This window comes from Hyaena hyaena, unplaced genomic scaffold (genome assembly GCF_003009895.1).
Source record: "Hyaena hyaena isolate Hyena2069 unplaced genomic scaffold, ASM300989v1 scaffold_1703, whole genome shotgun sequence".
NCBI lineage: Eukaryota > Metazoa > Chordata > Mammalia > Carnivora > Hyaenidae > Hyaena > Hyaena hyaena.
The window spans coordinates 12,889-32,090 of record NW_024082315.1 but is presented as its reverse complement, the minus strand read 5'-3'; the positions used below and the strand labels follow the sequence as shown (position 1 = coordinate 32,090).

General features: G+C 35.0%; 1 non-coding gene across 1 annotated transcript; it reads left to right on the top strand.

The window, feature by feature from the left end:
* The first annotated feature begins 6,475 nt into the window (after nt 1–6,475).
* On the top strand, nt 6,476–6,581 carry LOC120226407. The gene has a single exon (XR_005527010.1). It is a non-coding gene; the product is annotated as a U6 spliceosomal RNA (small nuclear RNA).
* The last annotated feature ends 12,621 nt before the right edge of the window (nt 6,582–19,202 follow it).

Genomic DNA, 19,202 nt, shown 5'->3' with positions numbered 1-19,202 from the left:
TATTTATTTCTAGGAGAGAGAGAGACAGCGTGAGCAGGGGAGGGTCAGAGAGAGAGGGAGTCACAGACTGAAACAGGCTCCAGGCTCTGAGCTGGCAGTCAGCACAGAGCCCGACGCGAGGCTCGAACCCACGAACCGCGAGATCGTGACCTAAGCGAAAGTCGGACGCTTAACCGACTAAGCCACCCAAGCGCCCCCAGCATCGCTTCTTAATAAAAACCCTCGAGAAAGGCGAGATAGAAAGAACTTACTTACACATCATAAAGCCATCTATGAGAAGCCCTCAGCTAACATCATCTTCAACGGGGAAAAACTGAGAGCTTTCCCCCTGAGATCAGGAACACGACAGGGATGTCCACTCACATCCCTGTTGTTTAACATAGTGCTGGAAGTCCTAACATCAGCCATCAGACAACAAAAGGAAATAAGAGGCATCAGAATTCGCAAAGAAGAAGTCAAACTCTCACTTTTTGCAGACGACATGATACTCTACATAGAAAACCCGACAGAATCCGCCAGTAGCCTACTAGAACTGATCCATGAATTCAGCAAAGATGCAGGGTACAAAATCAATGTACAGAAATTGGTTGCGTTTTTATACACCAACAATGAAGCAACAGAAAGAGAAATCAAGAAACTGATCCCATTCACAACTGCACAAAAAAACATAAAATACCTAGGAATAAAACTAACCAAGGATATAAGAGATCTGTATGATGAAAACTATAGAAAACTTATGAAAGAAATTGAAGAAGACACAAAGAAATGGAAAAACATTCCATGCTCATGGATTAGAAGAATAAATATAGTTAAAATGTCATTACTACCCAAAGCAATCTACATTTTGAATGCAATCCCAATAAAAATTGCACCAGCATACTTCTCCAAACTAGAACAAACTATCCTAAAATTTGTATGGAATCACAAAAGACCCCGGTTAGCCAAAGTAATATTGAAGTAGAAAACCAAAACGGGAGGCATCACCATCCCAAAATTTAGCCTCTAGTACAAAGCTGTAATCATCAAGACAGTATGGTATTGGCACAAAAACAGACACATAGACCAATGGAATAGAATTGAGATCTCAGCAGTGGACCCAAAAGTATACAGCCAACTGATCTTTGACAAAGCAGGAAAGAATATCCAGTGGGAAAAATACAGTCTCATTAAAAGATGGTGCTGGGAGAACTGGACAGCAACATTTCAGAGGAATGAAACTAGTTCAGTTTATCACACCATACCCAAAAAATAAACTCAAAATGGATAAAGGACCGTAACGTGAGACAGGAAACCATCAAAACCCTAGAGGAGAAAGCATGAAACAATCTCCTTGACCTCAACCGCAGCAATTTCTTAGTTGACACATCCCCAAAAGCAAGGGAATCAAGAGCAAAAATGAACTATTGGGACCTCATCAAGATTAAAAGTTTCTGCACGGCAAAGGAACAATCCATAAAACTACTATGAAACCGACGGAATCGGAAAAGATCGTTGCAAATGACATATTAGGTAAAGGGTTAATATCCAAAATCTATAAAGAACTCACTTAACTCCACAAAAAAACCAATCCAGTGAAGAAATGGGCAGAAGATATTAACGACACTTCTCCAAAGACGACATCCAAATGGCCAACAGACACATGAAGTGATGCTCAGCGTCCCTCATCATCAGGGAAATATAAATGAAAACCACACTGAGATACCACCTCACGCTGGTCAAAGTGGCTAAAATGAGCAATTCAGAGGACTCTAGATGCTGGCGAGGATGTGTAGAAACTAGCACCCCCCTACACTGTAGGTAGGGATGTAAACTGGTGCAGCCCCTCTGGAAAACAGTGTGGAGGTTCCTCAAAAAATTAACAATAGAACTCCCCTATGACCCAGCAGTAACACTGCTAGGAATTTAAACAAGGGATACAGGAGTGCTGATGCATAGGGGCACATGTACCCCAATGTTCATAGCAGCACTCTCGACAATAGCCAAAACATGGAAAGAGCCTAAGTGTCCATCAACAGACGAATGGTTCAAGAAGATGTGGTTCATCTATACAATAGAATACTACATGGCGATGAGAAAGAATGAAATCTGGCCATGTGTAGCAACATGGATGGAACTTGAGGGTGTTATGCTGAGCGAAATAAGTCCAGCAGATCAGGACAGCTACCATATATTTGCATGTATAGGAGGATTAGGAGAACTTAACGGAGGATCGTAGGGGGCAAGAGGGGGGGAAATAGTGGGGGAGAGGGAGAGAGGCAAACCATGAGAGACTCTTGAATGCTGAGAACAAACTGAGGGCTGATGGGTGTGGGGGGGAGGAAAAGGGGGGTGATAGGAATGGAGGAGAGCACTTGTGGGGATGAGCACTGGGTGTTATATGGAAACCAACTTTAATAAAGAAACCAAACTTTCTTTTAATAAACTATTAAAAGAAAAAAATGGGCTTAGGTCTTTACAGAACAGTCCATGCAACAGCAGCAAAATACACATTCTTCTTAAGGGCAAACAAAATATTCTTTAGGATAGATTATATGACAGAACACAAAACAAGTCTTAGTAAATTTACTAATATTGAAATCATAGCAACAACCCATTATGAACACAACAGTATGAAACTAGAAATGAATAGCAAGAGAAAAGGTGGAAAATCTATAAACATGTGGAAACTTAACACCACACATCTGAAAAACCAATGGGTCAAATAAAAAAATTTAATTTAAATGTCTGAAAAAGTGATGCTGCAGAAGGAGTTCTGAGAGAAAAGTTTAAACTATAAATGTATATGTTAAGAAATTAGAAAGATCCCAAAGAAATACTCTAACTTTACCCTTCAAGGAAGTAGGGGGAGCCTGAGGAAACAACTTAAGTCCAAAGTTAGCAGAAAGAAGGAAATAATAAAGATCCAAATGGAAATAAAGAGGGAGAAAAAAGAGAAACAACAACAACAAAAAAGGATCAATGAAACTATGGGCTGGTTTTTCAAAATGAGAAACAAAATTGATAAACTAAGAAAAAAAGAAGACTCAAATATATAAAATTAGAAATGAAAGAGACATGCTGTAATGAGAGATATATAGGATGATAAGAATCTACTGTGAAAAATCATATGCCAACAAATTAGATAATCTGGAAGACGTAAATTCCTAGAAACGCATCATGTACCAAGATTACACCAGGAAGAGATAGAAAATTTGAACAGACCAATAGTAAGTTAAAAGATTGAATTGGTAATTGAAACACTCTAACACATAACTGCAGGCCCCGACAGCTTCACAACTTCATTGTATCAAACATTTAAAGAAAAATTAACAGTAATCCTTTTCAAACTCTCCTCCCAAAACTTCCAACTCATCCTATCAGACCAGCTTACTCTGATAACAAAGAAAGATAAGGACACTATATAGAAAACTATGGCCAGGACTCTTGATGGATACAGACATGAAAATTCTTAAAGCATTAGCAAACCCACACATTAAAAAGGATTATATAGTATGATCACATGGAATTTATCCCTGGGATGCAAGGAGGATTCACATATAAGAATTAATAAATGTGATACATCATATCATTAGAAAGATAAAAATCACATGATGAATCCAATAGATACAGAAAATCATGTAATAAAATATAACATCCTTTCATGATAAAAATAACATGAACATATTGGGTATTACAAGGAACATATTTCTGCATAATAAGAGCCATATATGACAAACCCACAGCATATTCAATGGTAAAAAATTGAAAGCTTTTCCTCTAAGATCAGGTATAAGATAAGGATTCTCACTCCCAACATTTTTATTCAATACAGTACTAGAAATCCCAGCTAGAGGAATTGGGGCAGGATAAGGAAAAAGGAAGAAGTCAAATTGTCATTATTTGAGGATGATATGATTTTGACATAGAAAATCCAGAGTCTCAACTAAAACCTGGTGGATTTAATCAACAAATTTTATAAAGTTAAAGTATATAAAATCCATATACAAAAATCATTTGCAATTCTCTACATCAATAATGAATATCTGAAAAAGAAATAAAGGAAACTATTTTTTCATAATAGCATCAAAAACAATTTAAGTACTTAGGAATAAATTGAACCAAGAAAGAAAATACTCTGTATGACAAAAACTACAAAAGATTTTTTAAAAGAAATCAAAAACAACACAAATGAAAGGACATTCCATGTTCCTGTATCCAAAGAATATTGTTAAAATGCTCACACTACCCAAAGCCATCTACTACCCAAATGCCAATTCCAATGACATTCTTCACAGAAATAGAACAACCAATACTAAACTATGTATGCAGTAAGAAAAGACCCTCAATACCCAAAGTAATTCTGAGAAAGAATAACAAACCGGGAGGCATCGTACTCTCTAATTTCAAACTACACCACAAAGCTATGCTAATTAAAACAATATGGTACTGGCCTTAAAAGAGACACATAGGCCAATGGAATAGAGATCCATAATTACGCCCCCCCCATATATAACTTCAACTAATATGTGACAAGAGAGATAAGATCAACCAATAGGAAAAGGATAGTCTCTTCAACAATGGTACTAGGAAGCCTAGCACATGTAGAAAAATAAATTTGATTCCTTATCTTTACTACTTATAAAAATTAACTCAAAATGAATGAAAGACTTAAACATAAGTTCTGATAGCATAAAATGACTAGAATAAAGCATAGAAAAGAGGTTCTTTGACATTGGTCTTGGCAATAAATTTTTTGATGTGACTCCAGAATCACACACAGCAAGAGCAAACAGCAACCAATGGAACTACAATAAATAAAAAGCTTCTGCACATCAAAAGATATGATCAATAAAATGACATGGAAACCTATGAAGTGGGAGAAATAATTTGGAAACCATATATCAGCTAAGGGATTAATATCCAAAATATATAAAGAATTCATACAGCTCAACAACAAAAACAAAAATAAAAAACCTGATTAAAAAAATGGGCAGAAGACCTTAGCAGACACTTTTTCCCCAAAAATGGCCAATAGGTATATGAAACGGTGCTCAAATTCATTAATCACCAGGAAAACGCCAATCAAAATCACAGTGAAATGTTACTTCACACTGTTAGAATGGCTATACTCAAGATGGCATGAAGTAAGTGTTAGTGAGGATGGATAAAAAGGGAACTTTTTGCTTATGCATTGTGGGGATGTAAATTGGTGCAACCACTATGGAAAACAATATGGAGATTCCTCAAAACATTAAAAAAGGAACTATCATACAATCTAGCAACTCCACTTCTGGGTATATACCAAAAGGAAATGAAAACAGAACATGAAAGGGATATATGCACTTCTTTGTTGATTGCAGACTTAATCACCATAACCACGATATGGACAAAACCTAAGTGCCCTTCACTGTGTGAATGGATAAAGAATTATGCTATATATATATATATACACAATGGAATGTTTTTCAGCCATGAGAATGGCGATCCATCCATTTGTGGCAACGTGGATGGACCCTAAAGACCTTACGGAAAGTAAGATGGAACAGAGGAAGACAAATACTATCTGATATTACTTATATATGAGGTCTAAAAGAGCCAAATTTGTAAGAACAGAGAATGAAATGACAGTTACCAGGGCCTTGGGTGTGTAACAGAATTGGAGAGATGTTGCTTAAGGAAACAAACTTGTGGGTTGCCTGGGTGGCTCAGTCAGTTAAGCGACTGACTTCAGCTCAGGTCATGATCTCACGGTTCGTGGGTTCAAGCCCCATGTCAGGCTCTGTGCTGACAGCTCAGAGCCTGGAGCCTGCTTCGGATTCTGTGTCTCCCCCTCTCTGTGGCCCTCCTACCTCATGCTCTGTCTCTGTCTCTCTGAAGAATTAAAAAAAAAATTTAAAGAATTTTATAAAAGGAAACAAACTTGAAAGGAGTAGTAAAGAAATCCTACAGATCTAATACCTAGTAGTGAATAGAAACTACAATTTTGAATTATAATCATTAGACTTGCTGAGACTACATCCCAATTTTTCCAATGACTGAAAAGAAAAAATAGTGATGTGATTGAAATACTAATTGTCATTACATTAACAATCATATTACAGTCTTTAAATGTCTCAGATCAACATGTTATACACATTAAATGTATATAATGTTATATGTCACATAATTTTAATTAAAACAAAAACATGGTGCTTTAGGACAGGACAGAGCCCTTCTCTCATTTTTCCAGTAAAAGTGGCCAATCAAAACTGCAGTGTTGGAACATTTCTTTGAAATAATATTTTTTATATCTAAGGGTGTTTTGTGAAAATGTGTGTCAGAGATGGAAGATGATTTTTTGTCCTTTTTTTTTTTACTTAGACAATGTTTTATTCCCTATCCATGTTTATTTATATTGATTTTGCTTATTATAAAAATGCTGAAATAAATATTACATGTATATTTTGCACATTTGTGTGAGCATTTCTATAGGATATTTTTGAGAAATAAAATGTGGGTGCTCACTTCAACAGTACGTATACTAAAACTGGAAGGATATGGAGAAGATTAGCATGTCCCTACACAAAGATGACACACAAACTCATGAACTCTTCCATATTTTTTTTACAAAATATAAACTTTAAAAAATTGTGGGTGATAGGGTGTATATACACACACACACTAAGGCTTTTGATAGTTTCAAATTGGCCTTTCACTTATCCTTTGAGAGTACACATAGGAGTATTACACTGAGGCGTTATTTTGCATTCATGTTTTTGCTTTACCAATTCTGGAACTCTTTCTTTTTTCTCAATGATATACAAAGTACTTTCCTTATCTCAGGATTTAATTTTATGAATTTACTTAATATTTGCCCTAATATTTTTTGTTTTTCAATGATACAAAGACAAAGGATAAAGAAAAGATCAACTACCAACTATATTTGACATTATAAATAGAAGTTTGGATTTAATAAACATAGGGTGTCAGAATTAGAACCATATAAATGATTAGGCCCTACTCTCTGATAGTCTGATTCCATTGTCCTGAAATGGTTTCTGACATTCAGTAATTAAGTTCCCCAGGTAATTCTAATGTGGAACCTGATCTAAAAATCACTGATTAGCTCATGCTCCATCTTTAATCTCCAAAGGAAAGTTGTATTCTTGATAATAAAAAAGGATCTTTGAGAGACAAAAGAGCTAGATTTGGAAAAACTACTTTATACAAGATATTGAATGAGTAATTTAAGATATTGAGCAAGTAAGTAAGCTTTTTTGGCCTCAATTTTTGTCTATAAAACCTGATATATATATATTAAATACCTTCCACATGGTATTGTTTGGAGGTATATATAAGGTAGTTTATTTATATTTTTTTGTTACACTAATACTGCTTCTTAGTTATGCTCTATTCATTAAAGCATCTGTTTTTCCATTAATTCTCTAAGTATTGAGAACTTTCTATATGCCAGATATTGGTGATTATTAGAAAACAAAACAAGCTTAATACTCTTTGAGAGCCTAGACTCTATCCATTAATTCCCTAAGTATTGAGAACTTTCTATATGCCAGATATTGGTGATTATTAGAAAACAAAACAAGCTTAATACTCTTTGAGAGCCTAGACTCTAGAGTTGGGGAAAAATTAAATAAACCAATAGATAACATAATAGTAGGTAGCATTAAGTATCATGTAGAAAAATAAACAATGGAAATAAAATTAAAATGTGAGAGGGAATATAATTTTAGTTTGGATAATCAAAAAACTGTTTTAGAGGTAATATTTGTGTAAAGACCTCAAAAAAATGAGGAAATAAGCCCTGGAATATATACATCGACTATTTCATTCAGAAATAACAAGGAAAAAGCTCTTAGGTGGGTGTTGTTTCTGTTGTTTGGTTGGTTTTTTATTTTGATTTGGAGTTTTGGGTTCTTTTTTGTTTTGGTTTGTTTTTGAGATTAGTTAGTAAGCTAGGGAACTAATGTACTCTGGAAAGGAATATTTAGACTGATTTTTTATTTTAAAAGTAGAAGCAAATCACTGCAGGTGTTTGAAAGTTGAATAATGTAAACCAACCTTATATACATTTTTTAAAAAGTATTATGGGAGTGATATAAAGGGCAAGAGGGCATACAGTTAGGAGTCTCTAATTGTGTTGTTATTTTGACTAGAGTAACACTTAGGAAGGCACTGAGAAATAATAACTTCAGAGATATATTTTGAAACCGAATCAACGTGCTTTGCTATTGGATAAGATGCAGGGTTGAAAACAAAACTATGATAGATCCCTCAAATTTTTAAAGAGCCCATAAAATTCAGTGACACTACACCCATCTTACAAATTAGGAAATATTTCAGAGAACTATAGTTTTTGTGCATCACACAAACCATGAACTGTTTGTTTCATTTTGCTTTGTTTTTACTCCACATTCTTGATATTATGGGGAGTGATAAAACTTATTGTATTTAAAATTTTATTTTTCACTTTGCTGATACTATTTTCAGTCTCATTTCCAATGATGTGATGAGATGGCAGTAAGAATGGAGAAACTCGAAACTAGGTGAGATTATACAAAAATTTGGACTCCAAAAGCCTAAGAAGTGGACAGAAAATTATCTGTACTTTGTTGTCCCTGGAGTGTACAAAGTGAGGTACATGGTAAACTCTGAAAAGATAGGCTGGGGCTTCTGGGAGAGACTTGTCCACTACAATGAGTAACACAGATTTGGACTTTCCACCAGTTATTCTCTCAAAACCAAAATCCTTAGCAGTAGATTTTAAGATCAAAAGCCTTGAGATTGCTAACCACTCAACAGACTATCAGAAATCACAAAAAATGAGTTAATTTTTTAAAAGTATGTATATTATACTGAAAAAAATCACTTTAGAACTGACCAAAATAAATCACAACTATTACAAATATTGTCATTTGCTGCCCACTTGAATCTTCATTTTTTAAAAATCCTTGGATTGAAATAACCTACTGAAGAAAAATTACCTCTAGTTTCTTTCTTTAGTATTTCAAAGGCCAATAATTAATTGTTGTGGAGTAATACATAAAATACAGTCCTCAAAAGTCTACCAGTTTCATCCTTTTTATGTTTAATTAGAGAGTCTGTTTTTACTCTCCAGGAATCTGTCAAAACTTTGAGTATGGTTTAACTACCATGGTAACTGGCAACCAAGTCTAATATAAATCAAAAAGTTACAGCTAGTTGCCTGAAGTAAATACTTCTAACTCTTTTCTCTCTGTCTGTCTCTGCATCTCCATGACTCTAAGTTGTTCTGACAAGCAGCACAGAATTTCTTTGGAGTAGATACCCCTTATATGAGGAAATCATAGTAAAGAACAAGAAAATAGTTGACAACAATAACCAGATTTTCACACATTCCATTCTATTTTAAGATTGTTGCCTAGTCTCAGCACAGCTGCTTTTCCAGAGTATAAAGAAGTAATTCATCATTCTCATGGTATTAATACACTGTACTATTGTCTTTTGCTGTGCAAATGAACTTAAGTCTTCCATGTCATGGACTGGTATAATAGCAAACCTCTATTTTGGCCTTTGTCTGTTATATTTTATGAAATACTTTAGTATTGTTTGCTTTGGTTTGGTTGGCTGTCTTCCACCCTTAGAAAAAGGAATTGTAAAATAAATGGTACTATCTATGATTTAAAAAACTTCGATTCTGAGATACTTATAAACATGAAAAAATCAACTCTGTAAACAAGGGACAGAGTTAAAGCAATTGTTCATTGTTCTATTGTATACTGAAAGTTTTCCTCAGCCGATCACCTATATTACGAGTATTTTAGAACAGTATTGCAGACTTGCAGCTAACTCTCCAGTTCCAATAAACTCTGAGGTATTGGTCTATGCTAAAATATAAAGTTATTTCATATTTTAGGTGTTACTATCATTGTTGTCATTTGGTACTTTTAAGCTTTGTAATAGGTCGTATTGTTTCTCTATCCTCCATTAACACCTCATTCCATGGAAGTTTTATTATCTATTTTAGACCCAACTGGTAATGGGATATGGAACAGTGGAGTTTTGTTATTACAAAATGATCTCAAAGTGACATTACAACATGCTCTAATCCATCTCGTGGGCTCTCTGGAAATACCCCTAAGTGAATAAGTGAAGGGGACTGGCAAAAACCCTCGCAACATATATATGTAGAAAAAAAGGATGTGTGAAGAAAGCATGACCTCTCTTTCAGGAACCAAAAGCTTATGAGGCTGAACCAGTATATTATTATTTAACCAGAGATTATTATAAGATGAAACTAAAGAAATAAACTGGAATCAGAGCGTGCAAGATCTAACAGGGCATGCAAGTATACCTCAGATGTCAGGATTTGGTCCTAGACCACTGCACTGAAGCAAATTATAAAGTCAGTCAAATTAATTTTTTGATATCCCAGTAAATACAGAAGTTACATTTACACTATATTGTTGTCTACTAAGTATACAACACCGTTATGCCTAAAAACAATGTACATACCATTATTTTAAAAACATACTTTATTGCTAAGAAAGGCTACCCATCATCTGAGCTTTCAACAAGTTGTAATATTTTTGCTGGTGGAGGACCTTGCCTCAACACTGATGGCTGTTGAGTAATCAAAGTAGTAGTTGCTGAAGGCTGTGGTGGCTGTGGCTATTTCTTAAAATAAGACAATAAAGCATGCCACACCAATTGATTATTTATCTAACAAGTGATTTATCTGTAGCATATGATGCTGCTCTTTTACCCATAGTAGAACATTGAAAATTGGAGTCAATCTTCTCAAACCCTGCCACTACTTTATCAACTAAGTTTATGGGATATAATAATCTTTTGTTGTCATTTCAATAATCTTCAAAGAATCTTCACCAGGAATAGATTACATCTTAAGAATAGCCCTTTCTGGGCTTATCTATGAGAAGCAACCCCTCATATGTTCAAGTTTCATCATGAGTTTGCAGGTATTCAGTAACATCTTCAGACTCTGCTTCTAATTCTAGTTATCTTGTTATTTCCACCACTTCTGCAGTTACCTTTGTCACAGAAATCTGTAACTTCTCAAAGACATCCATGAGGATTGGAATCAACTTCTTCCAAACTCCTGTTAATGTTGATACTTTGACCTCTTTCCATGAATTAAGAATGTTTTTAATGATACCTAGAATGGTGAATCCTTTCCAGAAGGTTTTCAATTTACTTTGTCCATATCCATCAGAGAAATCACTATCTATTGGAGTTATGGCTTCATGAAATATATTTCTTAAATTATGAGATTTGAAAGTAAAAAGGACTCCTTGATCTATGGACTGCAGAATGGATGTTTTGTTAGTAGATATGAAACAACATTAATCTCATTGTTCCTCTCCATCATAGTTCTTGGCTGACCAGGTTCATTGTCAATGGCTAGTAATATTTTGACAGAATTTTTGTTTTACCTGAGCAGTAGGTCTCAACAGTGTATTTAAAACATTCAGAAAACCATGTTGTAAAGAGGTATGTGATCACCCAGGCTTTGTTTTTCCATTTATAGAGCACAGACAGAGAATATTCAGCATAATTCTTAAGGGCCCCAGGATTTTTGGAATGGTACATTAGCCCCTAACAAGACAGTCAACCTTGAAGCTTTGAAACCAGGCATTGACTTCCCCCTAGATATAAAAGTCCTAGATGGCATCCTCCGATAGAAGACTGTTTTCGCTACATTGAAAATCTGTGGTTTAGTGTAGCCACCTTGATTAATTATCTTAGCTAGATCTTCTGCTTAACCTACTGTAGCTTCTACATCAGCATTTGTTGCTTCTTCTTGTACTTTTTTGTTATAGAGATGGATTTTTTTTCTTAAGCTTCATTAACCTACCTCTGCTAGCTTCTAACTTTTCTTCTGCAGCTTCTGCACCACTCCCAGCCTTTATAGAATTGAACAAAGTAGAGCTTTGCTCTGGATTAGACTTTGGTTTAGGGAATGTTGTGACTGGCTTGATCTTCTGTCCAGACTACTGAAACGTTTTTTTCCATATCAAGAATATAGTTGTTTCACATTCTTATCATTCACATGTTCACTGGACTAGCATTTTTCATTCCCTTCAAGAACTTTTCCTTTGTATTCACAACTTGGGTAAATTATTATCTTGTCTTTCGACATGCCTTCCTCACTAAGCTTAATCATTTCTACATTTTGATTTAGAGTGAGAAATGTAGGATTCCTTTCACTTGAACAATTAAGGACCACTGTAGGGTTTATAATTAGTCTCATTTTAATATTGGTGTGCCTCAGGAAATAGGGAGGCCTGACGAGGAGTGAGATGTGGAAATATCCAGTTTGTGGAGCAGTCAGAACACATCCCATTAATTTCATAGTTTTTTATGGGTGTAGTTCATTGTACCCCAAAACAGTTAAAATACTAACATCTAAGATCACTGATACAGCACACCATAAAATATAATAATTATTAAAAAGTTTGAAATATTGTCTCTCTCCCTATAAAGAAAAAGAAACTATGCTCCCAATAAATTAGCAAGAAGGATAAAGAGAAAAAAAATTGAGATATGGTGAGAAGTACCGAAATGTGACACAGAGACATGAAGGAGCAAGTGCTATTGGAAAAATCATGCTCAAAGCAGTGTTGGCGAATAACTTCACTTTGTTAAAAGACACAATATTTACAAAGCACAACAAATGAAAACACAATAAAATGAGGTATGCCTGTATTAAAGATTTTGGCATTTTTCTCAGAATATCAGGAAGCCACCAAAAGATTTCAGACTGAGAGAGACAAGAATTCATTTTAGTTTTGGAAATGTCATTTTGGTTTTAGTTGAACAGGACAAGAGTAGATGTGAGACAATAATAGTCGAATAAATGGTAATTAAAGGCAGATTAGGCCTTTTTTTAGACTGATATAAAGTTATTTCATACCAATCAAAATCTTCCTACAGGTTGAATTTTGAATCTACAGTTAAAACATCATCCTTTGATCTTAAGGATTTAGCATACATTAATATACAAATATAGGAAGTATGAGAGTTGGTGTTTAATAAATACATAGTTGCAGGATAAGAAGTGTTCTGGAGATTACTTGCACAACAATGTAAATATACTTGACACTACTTAACTGTATATTAAAAAAAAAGGTTAAGAGAGTAAATTTTATATTATGTTTATTTTACAACAATTAAATGTTTTTTAATCAAAAGAGAAATATTTGTGAGTCACTTAATTTACAAAACACTTCTATACATTGCTTTTTATATTTGATTTTACAAAGAAGGTAATATTAGTCTCATTAGCAGATTAAAATACTGAAACTCAGAGTAGTTAAATAAATTGCTGAAGTGAAATAGATTTTTAAATAGATAAATTCCATTTTTTTCCCCAGGATCTTTGATATATAATCCTGTATTGTTTCTACTATCCCCAAAAGGTTCTGGAAACATATTTTGGTTTGAGGAGAGGTTAGGGAAAGGTTTTACCATTGATTAAAAGTTAGAAAGTATAGGTTAGAATTCAGGTAATAATAACTGTAGGAAATCTGGGAGTCTTGAAAACAAATTCATCCATCTCAGATCATACTTTTACATGTGCTCCTAGCTACCTGGTATAATATAATCCCATTAAAAATGCCTAGGGGGTGTCTGGGTGGCTCTGTTGGTTGAGGATCTGACTTTGGCTTAGGTCATGATCTCATGGTTTGTGAGTTAGATCCCCACATCAGGCTCTGTGTTGACAGCTTCAAGCCTGGAGCCTGCTTCAGATTCTGTGTCTCCCTCCCTGTCTCTCTGCCCCTCCTCTGCTATTTCTCTCTCTCTCTCAAAAATAAACATTAAAACATTGAAAAAAAATGCTTAGTACTGATCCCAAATACCCAAAGCAATCTTGAGAAAGAACAAAGCTCAGAGGCAACATGCTTCCTGATTTCAAACCATATTGAAAGCTATAGTAATAAAAACAGTATTGTATTTGGTATTGTCATAAAAACAGATACATAGACCAATGGAACAGAACAGAGAGCTGAGAAATAATCCTATGCACATAGGATTAATGTATGACAAAGGAGATAAGAATACACAATGGGAAAGGACAGTTTCTTCAATAAATATGTTGGGAAAACTGGACAGCCACATGCAAAAGAATGAAACTGGAACAATTTATTATACCATACACAAAAATTAACTCAAAATGGATTGAAGGCTTGAGCATAAGACCTTAAACCATAAAACACATATAAATAAACATAGGCAGTAAGATCCTTGATACAGGTCTTAGCAATACATTTTTGGATTTAACATCAAAAGCAAAGGCAACAAGAGTAAAAAGAAAACAAATCACGAGTAAGTGGGACTACATCAAACTCAAAGGCACCTGCACAGCAAAGGAATCAATCAACAAAATGAAAAGGCATGTTACTGAATGGAGAACATAGTTTTAAATCATGTACCTGATAAGGGGTTAAAATCCAAAATATATAAAAACTCATACAATTCAATAACAACCCAATTAAAACATGGGCAGAGTATCTGAATAGACATTTTTACAAAGAAGACATACCAATGGCCAACAGGTACATCACTAATCATCTGGAAATGCTAATCAAAACCACAATGAGAGATCAGCTCACACCTTTTAGAATAGCTAGTATCAAAAAGACAGGAAATAGCAAGTATTAGTAATAATGTGGAGAAAAATGACCTTTCATGCACTGGGAGTGGGAATGTAAATTGATACAGCTACCACGGAAAACAAACGGCAGTTCCTCAAAAGATTAAACAGATAACTACTATATCATTCAGCAATTGCACTTCTAGGTATTTACCCAAAGAAAACAAAAACATTAACTCAAAAAGATACATGTACCACCACGTTCACTGCAGCATCATTTATAACAGCCATGGTATGGAAATAACCTAAGCATCCATCAATGGATGAATGAGTATAGAAAATATGTTTTACATGGAAAGAGCCCAAGTGTCCATTAACGGACGAATGGATCAAGAAGATGTGGTTTATCTATACAATGGAATACTACATGGCAATGAGAAGGAATGAAATCTGGCCATTTGTAGCAACATGGATGGTCCTTGAGGGTGTTATGCTGAGCGAAATAAGTCAGGCAGAGAAGGACAAATATCATATGTTTGCACTTATAGGAGTATTAGGAGGAACTTTACGGAGGATCTTGGGGGAGAAGAAGGGTGGAAATGGTGGGGGAAAGGGAGAGAGGCAAACCATGAGAGACTCTTGAATGCTGAGAACAAACTGAGGACTCATGGGTGTGGGGGGAAGGGGGGATGGGTATGGAGGAAGGCACTTTTGGAGATGAGCGCTGGGTGTTATACGGAAATCAACTTGACAATAAACTATCTGTAAAAAAAAAATATGTTTTACACACACACACACACACACCAGAATATTATTTAGCCATAAAAAATAATAAAATCTTGCTATTTTTGACAAGATGGATGGACCTTGAGGGCACTATGTTAAGTGAAATAAGTCAGAGAAAAACCAATACTGTATGATTATCATTTATACATGAAATTTTAAAATGAAAACAAAAAGCTTGTTGATACAGAAACCAAATGGTTATTGCTAGAGGTGGGGGTCCAGTGGGTGAAGTGGGTCAACAGATACAAAATTCCAGTTATAACATAGATAAGTCCTGGGGATGTAATATACAGCATGGTGACAATAGTATATAATACTGAATTGTGTATTTGAAAATTGCTAAAAGGGTATACCTTAAAATTTCTCATCACAAGAAAAAAATTGCAACATACTATATATAATGATAAATGTTAGACTTATGGTGGTGATTATTTTGCAATATATACAACTATCAAATCAATATGGTACACAATATTTGACATATACTGAAATTTGTATATGTCAAATATGCTTCAATTTAGAAAATTAAAAAAAAACTATTACTGAAGAACTACAACATCACTTTCCTTATCATAAGGAAAATTGTAAAGACTCGTGAAAGGAAAAGAAATCAGCCCCAGGAAAGAAGTAAAAAGCATGTGGAAATAAATGAACATCATTCAGATGAGAACAAGCAGGGGCTAGATTTTCAGAGCTTGCTGTACAAAAGAATCAGCCATGGTCACTTACTTTTGACAGAGACTCAAAGTCAGGGAAGAGGGTGGAAAAGCTATAGAGTGACAAAAAGAAAAGAAAAAAAGAATAAGGCTCAAGGTACATTATGAATGAAAGTTGTTGGCATAGGAAACTTGATGAGGGCTACCTAGAAGTAGGGCATTCTATGTTCCTATGTGATTGGTTTGGAGAGCATACATGTCTTTTTCTGGTTGATCCTGTGACACAAAAACTGGGGGAGATGTCAGTCACTAAGTCCTGACCATTCTGTGCTGTTTCACAGGCTGTGATTTGGCTTCTTGGGCTATGAAATTATAGGTCCAATTTCAACTGTCACATATGGTTTGTTGTATATTCATTCTCACAATCATATGGAAAATATTTAGAAATTTCACTTGAGAATAACTGTTAGAAAGTGAGCACACTAGAAGTTTTTATTTCTTATTTTATGTAGTGGCAAAAGTTTCAATAAGAACCAAAGCCCAAGGTGACCTCAAAAGCAAATTGTGATGCCTGTAATACCTAAAATATTTATAATAATTAAATGATGCTTTAACAAAACCAATGTACATAGTCTTGGTCCAACAAGGAAAGAACATAAAAAAATAGAATCAGCAAGAAAATATATGGCTTTTATAAGTTATCCATATTTTATTAGAAGCAAGAATTCCAGCTTCTCACTCAAACATCTGTCAAGTTCTCAATTTCTGACTACTAGAAATTCCCATTATCCATTTAAGGAAAGATCTTTAAGCATAAACAATTTACAAAAAAAATATTATGCAGAAACTTAAGTTGAAATACATTCAATGTATTTCCAATATAGAGTTATTTTATGAAATATGAAGTCATTCAGTTGTTTCAAACCTACTTAGCTGCATTTTTCTTTACTGTTCAGTGAGTCAATACACAATAAAAGTAGCTAAAGTAACATTTAGAACTGTTATTGCAATATCATGTGAAAATCATTCTGGCTTAAAAATTAGTCTAAAGGAAATATTTTTTCTTTATTTTCTCCATTCTTCCTCTTTCCTATTTTCCTTGTTCCTTCTCTCCAATTACCTCTTTTTCTTTTCTTCTCTCATTCACTACCTTTGTATTTCTCTCTCTCATTTCTTCTTTTTTTCCTTGTTTTATTCTATCATAGAAACATTTTCTTTCTTCGTGATTACATTGATCATGCTTTTTGTGTCCCATATTTTCTTTTTTTTTTTTTTAAATTTTTTTTTTAATGTTTTATTTATTTCTAAGAGAGAGAGAGACAGCGTGAGCAGGGGAGGGTCAGAGAAAGAGGGTGTCACAGACTGAAACAGGCTCCAGGCTCTGAGCTGGCAGTCAGCACAGAGCCCGACGCGGGGCTCGAACCCACAAACCGCGAGATCATGACCTAAGCGAAAGTCGGACGCTTAACCGACTAAGCCACCCAGGCGCCCCTGTCCCATATTTTCTGATGCTTTGACATGTTAGGGCCTTGCTGACACAGGAGAGACTGACATTCTTGAGTCTACAGATAGTAATGGACTTGCCTACAAGAGTCTTTCACATGCAAATCAACAAGTCCAATGCCTATATCCTAAACCATCTCCTTTGTCTAGCTCTCACAGAACTCCTATATTGAAGGACATTATCTCATTGTCCTAATCATCTCAGGGACAGGTGACAGACACCTAGAGACAGTCTCTATACCTCAGAGCCTGCTGAAATAATTTAAAATTGTCAAACCCAAACCCATTTCCTTGTCTTGCCTTGCTTTTCCTGCAGAAACCAAAGAAAGGCTACTGTTACATCTTCTTCCTGCCCCTTCAGCCTCCTGCCTGACTCTGGTGTTTCCTCATGTGGTCCTGCATAGCATAGAGTGTCTCTCCTTTGGGGAACTGTGGGTAGCAAACTATCTCCTCAATGGCAATTGTCCCCTGATCTATTGGCCTGGTAATACCTGATTAATAAAATCTACATTTTAAAATTGTGGTATTTGATGTAAAAGGTGACAGTAGATTGCTGAGCTAGTGGAAAAAATTTCACAATTTTTTATAGAATTTCTTTGAGTTCAAACAACTGATTGGTTTTCTGATGAATTCTCAAGCTGTGCATGTATATAGTCCTTAATGAGCACTAATGCCCTGACCTTGTTTGAAGAAAGCATTTTGAAGTGAATTTATGGTAGATAGAAAATTACACTTAAAGCATCTGGAGCACTTTTAATTTTCTTATACTCAGAAAATAATAGAGAATTACCAGACTTGCCCCTACAACTAGTTATGCATTTCTTTGGAAGAAATTGAATAGTCTCATTCTTCATAATAGCCAAGCGAGAGAAGTGCCCAAATAATTAAACCTCTTCCCTCAAAATGAAAAATTAAAGGCAAAGACATTTCACAAGAGGCACATACACAAGAAAAGCATTCCATAAGATTACTGAGAATAAACACCAATGTTAATAGAGACCATAAAGTTGGCTGATGTCTAAAACCAGTATTCTCCAAACGTTTTTGATAGCCTATCTCTTTGGTACAAAATCTTAAGCACATCCCTCCTGTATATAAATTTATTTCAAAGTATAAGTGTATGTACCTCCATCAACTGATAAACAATAGTGAGGCACACTTTTTGATTTCTAGACTAATACAAAGAAATAAGATTTATTATGTTCTTTTTATACCTCAATACATCGTTTATGACAGTTCCTCCAAGGCATACTTTTGTTTAGAGAATTTTTGTATAGGCAATTTATAGCTTGCTATTTAGTCCAGATTACTGAAATAGCCTGCTTATCTTTGTCCCTCATTCTCCAGCCCCTCCCCCCCCATATCTTTCCTCACATAGCAGCCACAGTGATATTTTTGAAACATTAGTCAGTTTTTGTCCTTCTTTATAGATTCCTCCCAAACCTTCCAACTGTCAGAGTTTCAGTTTGCCAGATGTAAGTGTGAGATGAAGTTTGGTATGCAAGTGATTTTATAAGAAAACATTCTCAGGGGAACTAATGAGGAAGTGTTCCCAGGGGAAATAGAGAGAACAGAACAGAGAGATACAGGCAAGGATCTGATCACAGGCTAAATCCCAGAGAGGGCTGAGGGTTGTTTCAATCTAATTTCACAGAAAAACTCTGGAGAGGAAATTAACTCTCAGGGTT